The sequence below is a fragment of the Suricata suricatta genome, chromosome 7 (genome assembly GCF_006229205.1).
Source record: "Suricata suricatta isolate VVHF042 chromosome 7, meerkat_22Aug2017_6uvM2_HiC, whole genome shotgun sequence".
Classification (NCBI taxonomy): domain Eukaryota; kingdom Metazoa; phylum Chordata; class Mammalia; order Carnivora; family Herpestidae; genus Suricata; species Suricata suricatta.
The window spans coordinates 9,708,301-9,728,474 of record NC_043706.1 but is presented as its reverse complement, the minus strand read 5'-3'; the positions used below and the strand labels follow the sequence as shown (position 1 = coordinate 9,728,474).

General features: G+C 41.9%; 2 long non-coding RNA genes across 2 annotated transcripts in view; both read right to left on the bottom strand.

Annotated features, from left to right (window-relative positions):
• Nucleotides 1–4,243: 4,243 nt before the first annotated feature.
• Nucleotides 4,244–4,990, bottom strand: LOC115297024. The gene is made up of 2 exons (XR_003911218.1): nucleotides 4,914–4,990; nucleotides 4,244–4,720 (listed from the first exon to the last, which is right to left on the bottom strand). It is a non-coding gene; the product is annotated as an uncharacterized LOC115297024 (long non-coding RNA).
• Nucleotides 4,991–8,284: 3,294 nt separating this feature from the next.
• The window catches only part of LOC115297023, a 34,408-nt gene continuing 22,518 nt past the window's right edge, over nucleotides 8,285–20,174 (bottom strand). The window contains exon 3 of the long non-coding RNA XR_003911216.1: nucleotides 8,285–8,391. This is a non-coding gene — a long non-coding RNA (uncharacterized LOC115297023). The remainder of the gene's footprint in view (nucleotides 8,392–20,174) is intronic.

Sequence of the window (20,174 nt, the reverse complement as noted above, 5' to 3'; positions counted from 1 at the left end):
CCAAGGCACAAGGGGAATTGATATCACAAATAAGAGACATTCTTGAATTCAGAGAGCAATTGATGGTCAAAAGTTTTTCTTTTTTTAAAAAAACTAGCCACAGTATTTGTAAAATGGGAGCGCATTACCAAAATCTGCAATTAAAACAATGCATATTGCAGTATTAGCCTTTCAGGGAGGTAAAGAGATGTATTTAAAGCCAAGGATGGTTTACTGTGGAAGCGACATGATACGTACAATGCCCCATCAGAGACCGAAAAGGCAAGCACACATGCATATCTGCATGGTGATAGAGGTTTGTTTTTGTACCGGTACCCCGTATATAATGAATACATTTATTAGGGATGAGATAAAGCACAGAGGGAGAAAGGAAAAGACGCTCCTAGGTCTGTGTTGAAGGTATTGTGTGAATGTGATGAAGATGTATAAAAAAGAAAAGGGTATGTTGCACAAAAATTAAAGTGAGCGGTGAGTTTTCTCCCAAGATGGCCCCCATACACCCATACTTAGGTAATTCAGCAAACAATTCTCAGGTGCCTCTCTGTGCCAGCCAGTGGACGAGGTGACACACCGGGAGATAAAGAACACCCAGTCCCTACTCGCCAAGTGGCTGTTCTTCCCTGAAGGCTGCTCTTCTCACTAGTGGTACCTGCTCTTTCACTTACCTACAATGCTTACCTACAATGCTTCTCCACCCATACCTTTACCTACCAACTTGTAGAGATGGTGGAGAGGAAATTAAAGACGGAGAGCTAGAGGGACTCAAACTCCGCACAAGAGAGAGGCTGGAGCGGAAGATATATAAGACCATCACTCTGCGGGGATGAAGACCCATGGATCTGACCACTGGGTGCATTCACCCCAACAAATGACTGTGTGCCATCATTAAGTGGGGGAAGCAGAGGATAAATGGAAAGGGAGGAGAAAGACAGCATCCATGCCTGTCAAAGCCAGGCACGTGTGTTGAGAAATGAAAAGACATGGGAATGTAAAGCAGAAAGAAAGAATTAACCCATTTATAGTCATTTTTGACAGAATGAGGCACCATTCATTCAAGGCACCATTAAATCCAGCACGGTGGTTTAGAGCAGGTTTTTGCCCCTAACTAACCCAGGATGAAAGCTGAGGCTTTGCCAGTCATGAGATGTGTAACTTCTAAGGCTTGGTTTCCTCATTTGCAAAGTGGGAATAAAAACAGCATCCACAAAGGGTTGCTGTAAGAACTCAAGATAATGCACACAAAATACGTTAATCATGGCACAAGACTTACAAGCACTCAACAGATGTTTTCTATCATTACCATGTCCGTCACTGAGCCTGCTTACAACTTTTTCACTTTATTGTGTAGCTGCATCTGCCCTTCTGACCTCTCAGGGTATCTTGTTTGCAAGGCACTGCACCGTTTATCACGAGCACATTCAACAAGTCCTTGTGGAGCATCTAGTCTCTGGCAGACACGGTGCTGGGGGCAGGGGTGTTCAGCAGGGGGTGAGACAGGTCTGCTTCCTGTCCTCACAGAGTTCGAAGTTTGGGAGAAGAATGACCCTAGAAATGGATGTTATTGGCAACATTCTTGTCATCTGAAGATTTCAGAAGAGTCCTTCCAAGACTGTCTGCAGGTCAAATAACTCATAAAATGGAAAAGAAAATCTCGCCTACAGGAAAGCTAGAAGGGGAAAAATGAGCCTGGGGACGGTGAGCCTGAGATAAGATGAGCCACTTGCCCTGCACTGGGTCTTCGGGATTAAGGTAATTCTGATGAGCAGAAACCCTGCTGTTCCATACTCGATTTCTCTGGTGGTTCTGCTCTTCTTCACCGTCGATGCTCACTGCTACCATGCCAGTTCCTGCCTCATCGTTGGTGAGCTCCTGACATCTGCACTCAGATCCTGAACTCATTCCTCCAATCACCCCCGACAGCCTTAAAAGGCTTTTCCAATCATCGCTTCCCAACTGCAAACTCAACAGCACTCTCCCGCTGCCCGCAGGGTAAGAGCGGATGGCTTTCCATGGCAAACAAAACTGGTTGTGAACCAAATTCTTCTTAGACGTCTGGTCCTGCCATTTTCTCGACCGAAATTTTTACCCTGTTTTAATTACTTCAAGATTTCAAAATGACAATATCATCCCTCCCCTCTGTTTTTCTACATGCTGGCCCCTCAGCCCAGAGTGCCCTGTCCTCTGTTGGGTTCCCTAGTATGATCCTGGCTCCTTAGGCCTTGGTTTTAGGAATCTTTAATGCTTTGTCACATTTTTTGTTTTCTGTGTCTGTCTCTGCAGTGGCTGGCAAGTTTAATGTCTTATATTTTGGTATCCCCACATCTGTAACATTGCCTAACTCAAAATAGGTGCTCCATGGGGAAAAGTATCTATTTTTTTCATGCATTTTATCTTATTTGACATTCACAGAAGCTGTCTTTTGGAAGCTAAGTGAGACTGGCAGCGCCAGTTTGGGAGTTTTTGCCTTATTGTCAAATGACAAAACCAATATTAAAGAATATTCAGAAGTGGTGGTCCAGATAAGTAGAAATAATACAAGTTGTTTCTTAAATTCTTGTATTGCCTTCACATTCTCCCTTCTACCAGCCCATGTGACCTCTGAGTATAGGGATGTGAAGCAACAGAAATGGACTGAATAATAAATAATACAGCGAGAAAGCAAAAGATGGGAAGATGTAAAGCAGTTAATGAATTAGATCACCACCCTGTATTGTTAGTCACTTTTCAAAAAACCGACTCCTAAAGAAGAATTTTCTACATTGTTTTCCAGTCTGAAACCAAACCAAAAAAATGTCTTTCATACTTTCTGATCTGTCTACTTTTGTTCTTTTATTGTTTGTAATTCTCAACTTTAAATTTCTAAAATGACAACCGATATTCAACTCAGTTCTATAACAAACCTTCAACCCAAGTAGAATGTTGCCTATAGGACTGACGCCTGGCGATACTTGGAGGACCCGAAAAGGGAAACAATATTGCTTGAAGCCACATCAGCTCTCAAGACAGTGTCACTGGTCACGGGGAAAGAGGCAAATTCACGAGTAGCATTGTGGGAGTTAATGAATGGCTGGCCAGATGGTGCCTGTCAGAAGGTGTTGACTCTTCAGACAACGGGACTGTTTCCTGGGAGTAAATGAGAAGTGCAGCAGAAACGGACTGCATCTCAATCACACAGAAGCAGACAGACCCACTGCTAATGAAAATAATCCCAGAGCCAGGCATATTTTTCCTCTTTTGATTTTGTTTGTTTGTTTCACATGGGAGACACGGAGGAGTATCTAGCTGAAGATACAGTTTTCTTGTTAAGTTATTCTATGGAGAAAATATGAAAAGCTGTATAGAAATGGCATATTCTTAATTAGGAAATATCAAAACACAACAAGGAAAAATTTTTAAATAAAGGCATACTAGCCTGGAATTGATGCAGACATTCCAACAATGATGGCAGGACCTGCTTGGAAAGAAATAAAATTGAAACCCAAAGATCTGCAGAGATCATTGAAAAATGGTCACATGACAGAGCCCGCTAAGGGCGTGTCAACATCTCACATTTATGACATAAACCATTTCTAGCAACTTGACCATTTTTATTTAAAAAAAATTGTAATGTTTATTTATTTTTGAGAGGGAGAGAGACAGAGTGTAAGCAGAGGAGGGGCAGAGAGAGAGGGAGACACACAATCTGAAGCAGGCTCCAGGCTCTGAGCTGTCAATACAGAGCCCGACTAAGGGGTTGAACTCACAGACTGCGAGACCATGACCTGAGCTGAAGTCAGGTGCTTAACCAACAGGCGCCCTTGACCATTTTCATTTGTTGCTTTATTCAACTGGTGATATTTTCCCATTACATGCTATTGACATCTTTGACAGGCAAACCCTGTTACTCAGTGCTAACCTTTTAGCAGATATAAGCAGTAGAAAACTTCATTGACTTTTTGTTGTTACCAGATAAAATTACCTGAATGTATACATCTGCCGGCTATGTTACTGGTAGGTATTGCATAAGGTCCTCTAAATAAACACTGTCACCGAACTCTGGGGAGGCAGTTTGATCTAAGTGAAGAAGTCAGAAGACTGGAGGATTTGCTTCAGCTACGTGACCTTGGGCAATTGTTTAACCCCTCCTTGCCTCAGTTTCCTGTTGTAATGCAGATTATATGACAGGATTGTAAAGAACCTGGCATAAAGTTAACCCTTATATTGATTGCTTCTCTTTCTTGACTATAAAGAACACTCAACTGAGTTCATTCATTCATTTCATTTTTATTTTTCCATTCTCCTTATTACAAACCCTGTGTTTGCCTTTGACCTTGCATCTATCCTCAACAGCCCTCTAGAACTTCATAGATATATCCAGAAATATGTCTTGTCTGTTACCTAATAGGAGGCAAAGACTATATGAGTACATGGTTATTTTGCTACTAGAGTCAAACCCCCTTGACAGAGGTCAGTGTAATGGGATTTTCCATTACAATTTCCTCCATGTTGGGGATTGAGGATTTCCTGGGGGTAGACATTTCGTGCAGAGAGTTGAAACGATGCAGTCAGTAGCAATAGTTGAAGTGCCCATAGTCCAGGTCGTGACCAAAATATGTGTTATTTCTTTCTCTTTCAAACATGATTTTTTTAATCTGTTGGTGGTGAGACTTGCATCAGATTACATACATATACACATTTCTCATTACATGGGGTTAGGCTTTCAGTCAGCCTCCATCTCCTCCTGCATGAGAGATTAAAGCAACTATCAAGATGTGGACCCAGGTTTTTTTTCTTTCTTTGGTCAGGATAACAATGGCATATTTTTATCTCCAATAGACTCAACAATGAAATATAATAAATAACAGAATGAGGGAGAGTTTGACAATTTATACATGTGTATTCTAAAATGAAAAGGAAACAAAGAGAATACTGACCTCAGGAGAGAACACTAAAAATGTTCAGCACATCATGGCAGAACGTGATCAGCATGGCTCAGAACACAGAGGTGATACTGACATTGTGCACAGGATTGAGTTCAGCCAACCTGGAATATGATGTGCATTGACTGCCATTGAACCAAAGACTTTAAAAACGTATCTCAGAAACATCTTCAGCTTTTAAAACTTAACTTAATTTTAACCCAAGATATTCAATCATGGGGCAAATATCCTGAATGTTAATTCTGAGAGACTAGAATTCTAAATTTATTGAGTTGAGTCATGTCCATGCTTTGTGAATACACAGTTAAGCTAAAAAGCAATAACATTTCTACATCTGTGGGTCTTGTCACTCCTCTCTCAGTACTATCTTTTTTTATATGTCTCATAGTATCATCAGAGTCACAAACAGCATTCAGACCCACATATGCTCAGCCTTCCTGATTACTTTCATACTGACAGTGACGCACGGATACCTGCAGGCTGGTGTCCTTTTAGCTCTAACCTATTCGATCTGTCTCATGTCCATGAGAACCATTTACAGAACTAGATGTGCTTCACTCACAATAACTTGTAGATCATCTCTGACTAGTGACTTAGGAATGCCTACTTGCATTTTGCTTGTGAGATGATCATCACAAACATACACGGTTTCTTCTACCTTAAGCTGTCAAATATACATGTGTGAAGTAGAAGTTGAATTTTAACATGACCTCCTTCCCTAAAGATCCATGAGTTTCCCATTTCAAGTTCAGAGCTGGGATTAGCTTCCTCTCGAATCCCAGTGTCTCATTAGGGAAATAACTTTTCTCCACTGGGCTAAAAAAGACTGAGGATTGATACAGTACTTGCTCATTTGAGCCAAACCCACTTTAGTTTCATAGATTTGTGCTCAATAGCATTTCTGCCTCAGTTCTCTCTTGCTTTGCATTTACAGACCCAAGTAAAGAACTGAATACTGATAGATTATGATGTCAGCCAGGATATTATTGGGCCAGGTTATACGAATACACGGAAGTTACCAAAGTCAGAGAAATCCATTCACCATGGATCATCAAATGAAGCTGAGCAGTTTAGAAACTGGAATTTCTGGGCTCCTGTCCCACCAGTAGAGCCACTTATAATTAGGTAAAGTAAATGTTTAACTTCTAAGTCCAGTGACCTAAGAGTAAATGTCCCTGCCACCCAGCTGGTCCTCATCCTCCCAAAAATATCTTCCCAAATTGCTTAAGAATTTTTTAAATTCCTTTCACATGGAGCAACATTATTCATTTCTAAATGCCAGTAGGAGAAGCCGTATGTTTACTTAATATTCCATGAAAGTATGGATATCCTTATAGGGGGCATGTGTCCTTTAGGAAAATGCACACCGTTAGAATTTAGCATGAGAAGAATAATCTCCTATGAGGAAGATTGGCTGCTTGAGCTTGATTCTCCCTCACTCCCCTCCCCCATCACCAGAGCTTTACCACTTGGGGTTCTTGCTTGGTTTTGGTTACCACAGCCACCCCCAGGGATGGCATGCTCTCCCTCTAATACTCTGGGTCATGCATTGACTAATGCCTCCTAGCATCTCTTAGCAAAGCAGATACTGGCTGGAATACTCAAATACAATGGTGGCAGAAGGAGGGGAAATGGAGAGAACGAGGGAAGGAAGAAGAGAGGGAATTAGCACTATGTGACTCCAGTCGGGGAGTTTTCCATGTCTGGAAGCTATTTAATCCTCACATCAATCATACAGGGAAGACATTATTATTCACACATCGCAAGCGGTACAAGACCCAGAGAGACTTGCCCAATACCTCTCCTTGGTAAATGACAGAGCTGGGATCCACACCCAGATGTGCACGACCTTACGGAGTATGCGTGGCTCACATCCAGGGAGGGCTTGCTCCTTCAGAGTACCAAAGGATCCCCACAACTTTTCTGTTAAGTCTCTTGGGTTTCCTAACTCCTCATACCAAATCCATCTCTATAGGGACAGTGCCAGCCCTTCCAAAGGAAACCACATCGCCAATATACAACTGACTTCATGCGTAAGCCCAAGAGAAACATCCTGTAGCACTGGATTTGACTCTTTGGTTCCTGGCTGTCTAGCTTGAGACACCCCTTTTCAGGTGACTGGTTGGCCCTCAAATCCAGTAGGTCTCTGGACCCACAAAGCAACAGGAACCTCATAACCATAAAATCTCACATGCATCTTCCATACAAGAGTTACATACAGATAAGTAGGGACTATTTCTCCTATAGGCAACAGTACCATATTCTTTTCTGAAGAAGGCCCTAAGTGCAGGAAGGAGGAAGAGTGAGGATTTCTATTAAGACCCTGCTCATTTCTGAAGGCTCACCGCAGATTCATGGGGATTTTTCTGATGTCTGCATGGGATCCAAATTTGCCTATTTTCTAATTTTATAACATTTTGTTTCTACCTCTATTATTGCCCTAAGGATATGCTGTTTTGTGGCATAGTTAGTTGTTGACAGCCCTCCACCCCAAGAAAAGTGGAAGTGCCTGATCTCATGCAATTCTTGAGGCCCCTTAGAACTGGGAACAGTAATCATGTTAATGGTAACGACCACCATTTACTGAGCACTTACCCTTGAGTGTTCCCATCCACACAACCCTCGAGATAAAGAATATTTATCCTCTCTTTTGTGGATGTAGAAACCAATGTTTTAAACAGTTAAAGTCTCCCCGCAAAGTCTCACACCAATATATGGATTCAATCCCACATCTGACTAATTCCCAGAGGATATGCTTTTTTTTCCTTTTTCCAGGGACCACTAAATAAGTGTTTACTGAAAGAATGAGGATAGTAAAACTTCACCTGTTTCTCAATTTTGGTTTGTAAATGACCCAAACTAAATCAGACAGGCAAAGAGTTTTGCTGTTGTTTTTAAGATCCCATAAGGCCCTGCATAAGTGAGCCCAGTTTCAGACTCGTATTTCCAAGATGCATCCGTAGTTCATAAAAACGTATGCATGTTAAGAATATAAAAACAGAGATAAGAAGCTAAGACAAGGTAGAGGTGGTCATAAAGTATAAAATCCTAGTTATAGAAATAAGTCCTGGGGACGTAAAGCACGGCAGGGTGACTATAGTTAGCAATACTGTATGGTGTATTTGAAAGTTGGGAGGAGAACAGATCTTAAAAGTTCTTACCATAACACACACAGATTGTGACTATGTGTGCTGATGCATGTTAACTGGACACATTGTGATCACTTCACAATATATACATATGTCAAATCATTGTCTTATAAAAAGGAATATAATGCTACATGTCAGTTATATCTCAGTAAAAAAGACTATGTATCTGAAGATAGGACTTTTTGTTTTTATCTTTGCCTTGGTTTAGGTGGTGTTTCTACCAAGGATACTTCTACCTCTCGGCAAGCTGGCTGACTCATTACTACTCCATGAGGATCAGTCCCTCTGTCAACTTCTACAGATATTCTGTGGGTCCTCAAATCCTTTGAGGGATAAAACAAAACAAAGATCTACATTAGTATGTATTAAGCAATGCGAATTCAGTACTATCATTTTTTAATAGAATTAAAAGTCTGTAAGAGACTGAGTAGTCTTCAGGTTATTTTCTGTGAGAAAGAAATAACTTCATTCCTCGCTGAATCATGTTTCATGGTATTGTGCACAAAATCTGCTTGCCAGAGGTCAGTGCTGTGAATAGTAAATGACTTCTGTGCTAGGATATTTAGATTTATCCCAGCTTTCGGATACAAAGTCTGCCCCTGCTCCACTGAGTCCAAGGCAAGTCCTGGCGATCATGTTAATCAGACATGAACAGATGAACAATGAGGGATATGAAATTACCATTACTGATGGTGATGAAATTAGAAAGAAAGGAGGAGAAAGATAAGAGAGTCGCACAAACACACACGGGCACACACTTAGGAGAGGAGAATGGGAAAAGAAAGGAAAACAGATGTTCTGTTTACTGGATTGCACACAGCAGTTGGTGGCACAGAGCCACCAAAATGATGGCCCAACAGCACTATCAGTCTCAATAGACGTTATAAGACTAATTTTTTTTTTGCTCATTTGATTCTTCAACTAATCAAATTAGCTTGTTCTAATAAACTACTGTAGATTATTCATTATTAACGGTGTTAGGCTCTTGTGGAGTAAAACCAGGAAATGCTAAAAGCTAGCTCTTTTCCTTCAGCTTCCTACAGTCTCCACTGCACACTTGTGAATGTCTACTGGGTGCCAGCCACTGCTCCCACTTCTCTGTCCCACTAGACCAAGAAATCTTTGAGTGTAGGAGCAGACGACCACGCAAGAAAACCAATATGATGTCGCATCATCAGCTTTTCAAATCAGAAGGTGGCCTTTGGGAAGGTTTCCCAGAAGGGATATGGGTTGAGATCTTCATTAATGAGTAAAAGCTACATACTTGAAGCAACACGTGCATGAGACAGTATGCCACATGTAGCCAACAGTAAAAGAATCCACATGGTGGAACAGAGTTTTTAAGGAAATGGAAGTTGAGGCCAGCTGGAAAGGAGGGTGGGGAGTGGGCATAAAGGGTCCCAGATGCTATGGTCTGGAACTTGAACAAAATACATGTGCAGAAAAATATAACCAAGAGCATAAAGGAGTAAAGAAACATGAATAATGATTAGAAACTAAGCCATCAGAGGATGCATCTTGAAGACTGAATAACAGAGAAATGAGAAGACCACCTTGGCAGACAAAACCACCATCCCTGATGCCCCTTTAGCTTGATTGCCTCCCACCACAAAGACAAAAATCAGGAGACAGGCTTTCTAGCTCCCTTTAGCGGTATGTCTGGACACGTGACCAGTGATCCTGATCAGGCCAATGAGCATAAGATAATGACTCCTGGGGCTTCTCTAGATGCACAAACCAGCAAACTGTGCTACATTTCCAAAGATTTTTTTCCTCCCTAATTAAAGGAAAGACCCACCAACCAAGCTTCCCCTCACTCTCCTACCACGACCTGTTCTCTGCCTTTGAAAAGGCCTCATAACCTTGAGAATCTTTAAGAGCCATATAAAAATCATGGCAGAAAGCCATCTCCTAAACTGAGATCAATCACATCAAATAAATCATTCCTGCTTGAAGTGTCTCTTCCAGTGAACAGACCATCACTAGCCATCCAATTACAGTTTCTTTCCTAAGGTAAGTAAACAAACTTTCACTTTGCTACATCACCGGGTTCCACCAAGTTAGAAAACCCAAACAGCAGAAAGGCAGAGACACAGTGGCTACAGTGAAACCCTGACGGATTTGCCTTCAGATGGCCATACGATACAATTCAACCGCATGAGCACTAGACAGAAAGGCAGATTCTGGTATACGCTTTGTCTTCAATTAGATGAAGTGGTCAGATTAACCACAAAATGAGGACACCAATTGGAAATCATGACCTGGAACCAGATTCATTCCCTGGGGCTGAAGATACAACCTGGACTGTGGGCACAAAGAAACCTATGGGTAAGTGTCCAGGAGAAGTTTAGGACACTACTGTGTTCTTCTCCTGCTTTATTTTATTTATTTACGTATGTATGTATTGGTTTAAATTCAAGTTAGTTTACATACAGTGCAGTATTGGCTTCAGGAGCAGAACCCAGCGATTCATCACATACATACAATACCCAGTGCTCGTCCCAACAAGTGCCCTCCTCAGTGCCCATCACCCATCTGGCCCATCATCTCTCCCACTTCCCCTCTAGCAACCCCAGTTTGTTCTGTACAGAGAACTCTTACGAAGAGTCTCTCATGGAATTTAAGAAACACAACAGATGAATAGCGAGGAAGGGAAGGAAAAATAAGATAAAACCGTAAGAGACTGTTCTGCTGTATTTTATGCCCTCCTTTCTAGATGGTGGTTTCTGCATCTGGGTCACAGAGCCGCCATGACCCATCTCGTGAACAGCCGGGGATAATAAGGATGGTCAGCAAGGCAGCACATGGGCCCCAAGAGCTAATCAGAGATGCTTGCCGTAACCAGGTTTGAGTCAGAGTAATGCTAACAGGAAGTGTGATGCTTGAGTTTGTTAAATGTAAGTTCCTACAGCTGAGACTGGTCTTAAAGACAGAGGGGCTGTGTGCCTTCTCCTGGGGGACAGGGGGTACAGCAGGGGGCCTGTGTGGAAAAGATGGCTACTCACCAGGAGGCAGGCAGGACCTGATAGGACTGTTTTTATTTGGTAAAATGAAGACCTGGATCTCTAAGTTTACTCATTCCTGATTGTCCTTCAACTAGTCTAACATTCCAACGCAGTGATTTGCCAAAAAGTAGAGCTATCTACAATAGGGATTTTTCTGTACTTATATTTATGGAGGGACCCTTAGAAGTAAGCTTACCACCACCACCCCCATCACCACCACAAAATAGATTCCAATGTGTCAGACCCCTGGGGAGACACTGAATCAGACAGAGCTTAATTGGGGTGCCTGGGTGGCTCAGTGGGCTGAGTGTCCGGCTTCAGCTCCGGTCATGATCTCGCGGTTCGTGGGTTCAAGCTCCGCGTCAGGCTCTGTGCTGACAGCTCAGAGCCTGGAGCCTGTTTTCAGATTCTGTGTCTCCCTCTCTCTCTGACCCTCCCCTGCTCACGCTGTCTCTCTCTCTCTCTCTCAAAAATAAATAAAACATTAAAAAATAATGAAAAAATAAAAAAAGAGCTTAATTAAAAACAAACACAATTAATTAGCTCCAGACCAGTTCATTTTATACATTACCAGAAAAGATCCATAAGCCCGATGTTAATAACGATGAGTAACAAAGTCATACTACACCAATATCACCCTAAGTTTGAAAACCCATTTTGTATACCCTCCTTGCATGGTCGCAAGCTCTATGGTTTACTTTTTGTATGACTGCTAATTGTTACATAGTTCTCTGCTGGGGTTTCCAATCCCTTAACGCGTCCCTTAGAAATTCTTAGTTTCGCAGCTTCTGAAATGACAACAGAGCTAAAACAGGAGGAAATACAGTATTAAACCCCTACCGTTGTAATTCTATATAGCTTACTCAGAATGGAAACATTGCGTTTATCCACTTGCATATCAACTCCAGCCTGTGCAGGAATATCAGTTGCTTCCCATAGCTGCTTTCCTCTTTGTTTTTCTAGGAGTGAAGGCATGACAATGGTGCATGCTGATGAGGCAGTATCTGCTCCCCCCAACACACAGAGGGATTGTACTAATCACTGAACTTCAATCTGTCTCAGAAACAGGTATTTTTTTTTTTTGAGTAGAAGATTTGACAGCAGGTGTAAAGTTTTCTATTAATAAAACAAATTGACAAATCAATACAAGATTTTATTTAGAACAAATGTATTTTAATGTTTATTTTGACAAGGCTACGGTACGCTATCATCACTGATTCTGATTAACACATGGGTACCAAATGAGATGCCAGAATCCGGAATGCATTAGCTCAGTTAGCCTTTTTCAAGGGCTTAAATTTTGATAATCAGAATATAATAATTTAAGTGCCCTTTTAAAATGTCAATGTCTGATCCACAGGTATGATATATGCTAGAAAATATGCATTCTAAACAGAGCACAGGATAAAATCTCAGTACACTGAGAGCCTCTATCTGCTGCACGGAGGAAGGTGAACTAAGGAAACAGGTCTAAGCTCCGGCACGACATGACTGTAATGAGGAGCAAGGGGTCAGTTTAAGGAAGACAGTGACCACAGCTGCTGCCGTAAAGGCCAGGACACTAGCCCTGTCCTCCATACTCAAGGCTGATAAGGCGTGTGGGAGGCCGCTGGCCTTGTGATGGCAAGAACGGAGGTGGTGCTTTCTACTCACAAGCAAGACAGAATCCTTTGACTTCTGGTTGCAGCCATGATTATCAGAATCTGGATCTTGCTTCTGTTTCAAAAGGTTCAGCCTATTTTTCATGTGATTGCTTTATGGCCTGACATTTCCCCATGGCTTTTGAGATCTCGGGCTGCACATCAAAAGTGTAGTCACTTATCTAAATGTTTTCAGAACTATCTGAAAAATGCTAGGACCACAAACTAATGGGCAACTTTATTCCTAATTGAAAGAAGTGCTAAACGAATAGAAGATAAGCTTGAAAAAGACATGTCCCACCCCCACTCGACCCCCACTCCATCCTATAAAAATATGTTACCTATTGAGAGATCCTCACACATGCTGAGTAAAAGTCCTTTGTTGATGACATTCAAAGCCTGATTCTAAAATTCACATGGAAATACCAAGAACCTAGCATAGCCCAAACAATTTTGCAAAACAACAGTTAGAGACATAATATGTCCTGATTTCAACATGTTCCAAAAAGAACTATAGTAATCAAGATAGTGGGTTATGGTGTCTAGATAGAAAATTAATTCAATGGATGGCATGGAGAATCCAGAAATAGCCTACATATATATGGCTAATTGGTTTGGGGTTTTTTTTGTTTGTTTCTTTGTTTACAAATATGCCAGAGCAAATTCTGTGGGAAGTAAAAAGTTTTTAAATAACTGATGCAAGACAAAAGCTGAAAAAAGTGAAGCATGACTTTGACTCAATACTATACCCAGAAATTAATTTTTTTTAAGATTGTAGTTTTTTAAGCAATCTCTACACCCAATGTGGGGCTCAAACTCATGATCCCAAGGTCAAGAGTCTCATGCTCTACCAACTGAGTCAGCCAGGTGCCCCCAGAAATTTATCTTAAAAACGATCATAAATTAAAATATAAAACCTAAAATTATCCACCTTCTGGAAGAAAATATGGAGGAAAATCTTACTGCATTTGGATGAGGGAAATTTTTTTAAGTTTACTTATTTTTGAGAGAGAGATACAGAGCACAAGCAGGGGAGGGGCAGAGACAGAGAGTGAGACACAGAATCTAAAGCACGCTCCAGGCCCCAAGCTGTCAGCACTGAGCCCAATGCAGGGCTTGAACTCACGAGCTGAGAGATCATGATCTGAGCCAAAGTTGGACGCTTACTCCACTGAGCCACCCAGGCGCCCATAGGCAAATATCTTTTTAACTAGGATCCAAGAAGAAAAAAAAAATGATTAAATAGACTTCATCACAAAAATTTTTTTAAATGCTACAATTTGCTATTAAAAACGGACTGTTAAGAAAATCAAAAGGTAGGCTACAGATTGAAGAAAAAAGGATATGCAAAACCAATACCTGGTACACATATAAACATATCTGAACTCATATGCAGACTGTGTTACAAACTCTTGTAATTCCATAAGAAAAGCAAACAATCCAATTAAAGAAAAGCAAAAGGATTTTAAAGAAGACATAAGGATGACAAAATAAGCACATGACAAATTTTCAACATTGTGAGTCATTAGAAAAAAATGGTAATTGGAACCACTAGATGTCACAAGAATGGCCAAAATTTAAAAAAAATAACGTATCATAAGAGTAGAAGATGCCAAGTGTTGGCAAAGATGTGGAGCAACTAGCCCTTTATTCATCGCTGGTGGGAATGCAAAGTAGAATTGCCACTTGGAGAAATAAGTGGGTGGTCCTTTGTCAAGTTAAGTAGACACGTACAATATGGCCCAGCAAGTCCACTTCTAAGTGCTCATCCAAGGGAAATGGAAGCATGGGTCCCTGTAGAAATCTGTACTCAAGTTCAGAGCGCTCTATTCAGTTCATAGTTGTCCAAAAACTTGAAAGAAGTCAACTGCTCATCAACCGGAGTAAGGATAAACTAGCAGTGGTGTGTTCACACAATGAAACGCTCTTCAGTGACAAACAGGTGCATGTGGACAGACACATCAGCACCACAGATGCTCTCAGGAGGCTTGGGTGAAGTGCGAGATGCAGATGCAGATGCAAATGATTATATGATTGCATTAATATGAAACTCTTGAAAAGCCTGACTAAAGTGATCAGGATTGCTAGAGGTCAAAGAAACAGGAAAGAGGAAATTAACTACAAAGAAGCACAAGGAGACGTTTAGAGGTAATGGAGATGTTCCCTATCATGATCCTTGTGTGGTTATAGGGCTGTATATGCTTGTCAAAACTCATTCCATTACATACTTAAGTTGAAATTTATTGAATATAAATTAGACCACAATAAAGCTGCCCCACCCCCTGGGGGAAAAAAAAGGCTGTAATCAGCCCTGGTGTGTCATACTGGATAAGCAGGTGAGACGCTAAGGCTATACAATACGCATAGTATGGGTTCTTCTAAAAGGGACCTTGTGGAGATACTGGTCCTAATCGATACCCAATCCCGCTTTATATTTTGTGCCTATTGGCCTCTTTGAAACAGTGATCAGCAGTGAATTAAGAAACTGCTACTTACAGGGGCCCTGGGTGGCTCAGTCAGTTAAGCCTCTGACTTCGGCTCAGGTCATGATCTCACCATACGTGAGTTCAACCCCCGCATCAGGCTCTGTGCTGGCAGCTCAGAGCCTGGAGCCTGCTTCGGATTCTGTGTCTCCTTCTCTCTCTCTGCCCCTCCCCTGCTCATGCTCTGTCTCTCTCTCTCTCTCTCTCTCAAAAGTAAAACAAACATTTAAAAAAGTTTTTTTAAAAAAGAAACTGGTACTTATAGTTTATTATAGCAAACAAATTGATCAACACAATTTGGCCAAAAGGTTACAGACATATATAAACAACAAGAAGGAACAGCAAGTGAATGTTTGAAACATACAGCAAAGCAGACACATCGTCTATCCATGTATTTATAATGTCTGATGGGCCAAATGTCTATGAGTATCAGAAAATTCAATGTGAGTCCCTATTTGCAAACAGATGCTATGGTACTTATGACTATACAAAACTGAATGGCAGATGGAAAGTACAATAATAAAAGCTATTTTAAAAGGACACAAAATGACATGTACATATCTTAATGATTTTTTTAACATGCACAGGAAATCAAAAGACATACCTAAAAATATTGACTCTGATTATCCATGAAGGGGTTATTGATTTATTTTTAATCATATTTTATAATTTGCAAATTTTTATGAGAAGTACTACTTTCCTAATAGTGTCTTCAGGCATACAGAAAGGAATGCAATCAACACCCCCTTTCCAGGCAAGGGCTTACCAGCAAATTTATCATGACAGGTAATTTGTTCTGTATTACATAGAGTGTTTACCTGTTCTGTTTTTCTTACTATTGGAGAAGTTTGCAAAACTGTTCCCTCGACTCGCAGGTAATGCTGACCTCCGAATAGCTCAGCTTCCGCAAGAGTCGGGTCATTTAAGCAGGACGACAATGCCTAGGAACACTACCTGGCTAGGTAACGCAACAACTTAATGTCAGCCGTGCTCAGGAATGGGAACTGTCTCCTCGCAAACGGTTCTCCAAAGGCCATAGTCAGTCTGACACAGATAGTTTCCTATGACAGCAAGCCCATTAGGATATTTTTAATAGGAGTTAAAGGTACAAAACCAGAGAAGTCATTTTCTTGAAAGTAACTACAGAACAAGACATTATCTGTCATCAAAGCGTATGAAATGTGTTGAAAAACTTACAGAGAAAACTGATGCTGTGGGAAATTTCAAGTACATTTCATATTGACAACCCAAAATATGAGAAAAATGTCTAGTGCATGTTTTGGGGGAATGTTCATGCAAGATAACAGACTTTGAATGTAAACGAGTACCTAGAAAACATTTCTGAATTGCTTAAAAGGATCTGTTCTTCTAAAAATGTATGGATTTGTGAAGTAACTACCAATACATATCGGAGGGAATAGAGTTAGTGACCAGGGCGACAAAGCTCTGCATTGCTCCAAAGGCATTCTACTTTTACTCACAAAAATACAAAAAATGAAAAAAAGTAAAAACTTTTTGCAACGGCAAATACACTCTACAGGATCAAACTCAATCACCAGACATTACGCATTATATAACAAAGTCATTAGGACCTCTACCTGAAACACAAGTCATTGCTTTATCAAAGAGATAACAAGAGTGCCTGGGTGGCTCAGTCAGTTAAGTATCTGACCAGCTCAGGTCATGATCTCACAGCTCCAGAAGTTCGAGCCCCACATCAGACTTTGTGCTGACGGCTCAGAGCCTGGAGCCTGCTTCAAATTCTGTGTCTCCCTCTCTCTCTGCCCCTTCCCCACTCCCACTCTGTTTCTCTCTCTTAAAAATAAACATTTAAAAGAAGAGATAACAAGAATATCCAATATTTGGCAAATTCTTAGCATATGCCAATAACTAGTTTAAAAATTACTGTTACATATTAGCTCATAGAGTTTTGCACTTAGAAATAGTATTTTTCAATCTGACTTTTCCTGGAAATATTAAATTGTATGACTGATTGGCCCTGTAACTATCTGTCCTAAAGTCATACCAAAAGTATTTAAATTAAGTTCAGATACTATAAGAAGTGTATGTACTTTTTTAAAGTAAATTCCACCCCCCATGTGGGGCTCAAGCTCAAGACCCCGAGATAAAGGATTACATATTCTACCAACTGATCCAGCCAGGCACCCCAACGTAGCTACTTTTCTTTTTTATGATTGTTTGTTTGTTTTTCAGAGACAGAGGGCAAAGAGAAAGAGAGACAGAGAATCCCAAGCAGGCTCCACACTGTCAGTGCAGAGTCCAACATGGGGCTCGAACTCAGGAACCATGAGATAATGGACTGAGCCAAAACCAAGAGTTGGACATTTACCCAACTGAGCCACTGAGGCACCTCTGTAGCTGCCTTTTTTTAAAAAATGTTTTTAATGTATTATTTATTATTGAGACAGAGAGAAACAAAGCATGAGTGGGGGCAGGTCAGAGAGAGAGAGTCACAGAATCGGAAGCAGGCTCCAGGCTCCGAGCTAGCTGTCAGCACAGAGCCCGACTTGGGGCTCAAACCCGTGGACTGTGAGATCATGACCTGAGCCAAAGCCAGACACTCAACTGACTAAGCCACCCAGGCGCCCCGTAGCTGCCTTTCTTAAGTGTGGCTCTCATGGAGCAAATGAACTCTTTCAGACAAAGTTCCTGTAAATTCCAAGGGAAAGACTCTTCTCCCCCAGTCCTACTCAAATCCTACCTGACGTTTTTCTGACTGATCATTGCTCTACGTTATGTAGCACAGTTTGCCAAATTATTTATAACTGCCTATTATCTGCATTATTTACTCTATGCATTGTCAGCCAGTAGTGTCTGTCTAGCAAAGGTCTATCTGCTTCATTTGAATGCAGTGTCACCTCCAAAGCTCGGGCCGGTTTTAATTTACCTTTTTTCTCCCGGAGCCCAGAACAGTGCTAGGGACACTGTAGGTGGTTCAGTTGCTTTGAGCCGGAAGTCCATTAAGCGCTAATGCTTAGAAAGAATTTCCCTCACCTCGGGATGCAGTCTAATAACCTTGGGAGAGTCTCAGGTGTGAGGTGATATTAAAGTGCTAGACTGCCTGCATAAGCAATTAACAGAAGGCAGGCAGGACTCAGCCCATTTGCGGAGGAAGTTCAAAGGAGGCATCTTTAGCAGGCCGAAACCGGATTCCGAGCACGGTGCTCCAGGAGCTTCCTGCCCGCCCTGCTAAAAGCAAATGGAATGAAGACGCGTCCACGTGCGCCCGTCCCCGCAGCATGCTCAGGCCCTACTCTGGCTCATTACTGACTGCATGACTTCAGGCCTCTCCTTCGACCTCCCCCAGCCTCGTCTGCCCCTTCTGTAATTGTGAAATGACCTCAGAGGTCTTAATGAGGCGATATAAATATGGCGCTTTCTCTCCTAGCCAGCCCTCAATCAATGACAGCTATTATTATTACCTCTCAGTAGACCGTTGGTAGAGCAAAGCAGAGTGGATGTTTTGCTTAGCAGCAGACAGTTCAGCAGATAGTAACAAAGGGAGCAGAAGGCTCAGACTGGGACTGAACAGGGGCAATGATGGCCAACTCCTTTCACCTGGGAATCTGTAGGGCACACCTACCGAAGACTTACTATTGGCAAAAAGGGGCATCCTACAGGGTCCTCTTCCAGAAGCTCCAAGTAGACGTGAGCCCCACAGGTAGTGGTCCAGGTTCAACCGCAGCCGCAGTGACCTTGAACCTTCCACCCACGATTACAGGCCAGGAGATCCCCTCCACGCTCCTGGTGGTGCTTAGCCTCAGCCTTGGGGTGGATGGGGCCCAGGCTGCTGGCTGCCACAGCCGCATAGCGACGGCTTCCTCAGCGAGGCACATCTGTCATCACCACGCTGGCCTTCCTCAAAGTATGACTTGATGATCGGAGAAAGCAGGAGACTCACAAAAATATACTTTGGACATATAAGCCCTTCTTATTTTCTCAAGACAGTACTTGAGAAATATTTAAGAGATGTGTCTCTCAGACCCCGTGGGGATCTTGGACACGACACCAGACTCAGCTTGTCTGGAAAATGGCATCGTAAGTCCATCTCACTCGATTGGTGTGAGATAAGAAAATGCAGACACTACCACAGCCTCCTGCAAATTGCAAGGCTAGCAAAAAAATGGACATTAATGAATTAAATGTTTCTCTTAAGAAAATAGCTCAAGTTTCTATCTGAGGAATATTGAGAGAACCAGAAACCCATCTATTTTGATACAGACAACAATCAGCACCGTGGTTGCTCTCTCTCGCCCTGCCTGGATGAATCTTTGGCTCTTTCTCTCTCTGCTCTGATGCATTCTTCTTTTAACTTAGTTACAGCGTTGAACCCAATGTTTTGCCATTTTTGGCCCCTCCTTTTTCTTTAGGCTGTTTCTTTCTTTCTTTTAATTTTTAAAAATATTTATTTATTTTTGAAAGAAAGAGTGTGAATGGGTGAGGTGCAGAGAGAGAGGGAGACACAGAATCTGAAGCAGGCTCCAGGTTCTGAGCTGTCAGCACAGAACCCAGTGTGGGGCTCGAACTTATGAACTGTGAGATCATGACCTGAGCTTAAGTCAGATGCTTAACCAACTGAGCCACCCAGGTGCCCTGAGGCTGTTCCTTTTCTAACAGGTTCTCCACACCCTATAGTACCACCTCCCTTAGGAATTAGGGAGACTAAAGGATCCCTCAGGGGACCGAGTTCGTGCTGAGCTTGCCTCAGCCTGCTCACTCCCAGGTCTGCCCTGGCTGTGGCCAAGGCATCACTCAGTCCCTGGCCCCCCTGGAGATTAGGGTTCCAGGGTTCACAGCGGGTCATTGCGCGCACGCATTCTTTCAATCTCTGTACAAATTAAAATACAGCAGGTACTGTTGCTGCCGACCTCCATGCAAAAACATTCTGCCCATGCTGACCAAGGAAGTCAAGTCCATTAGAGCTACTGGTGCTCAGCCTTCTTTCCAAGACAAAGAT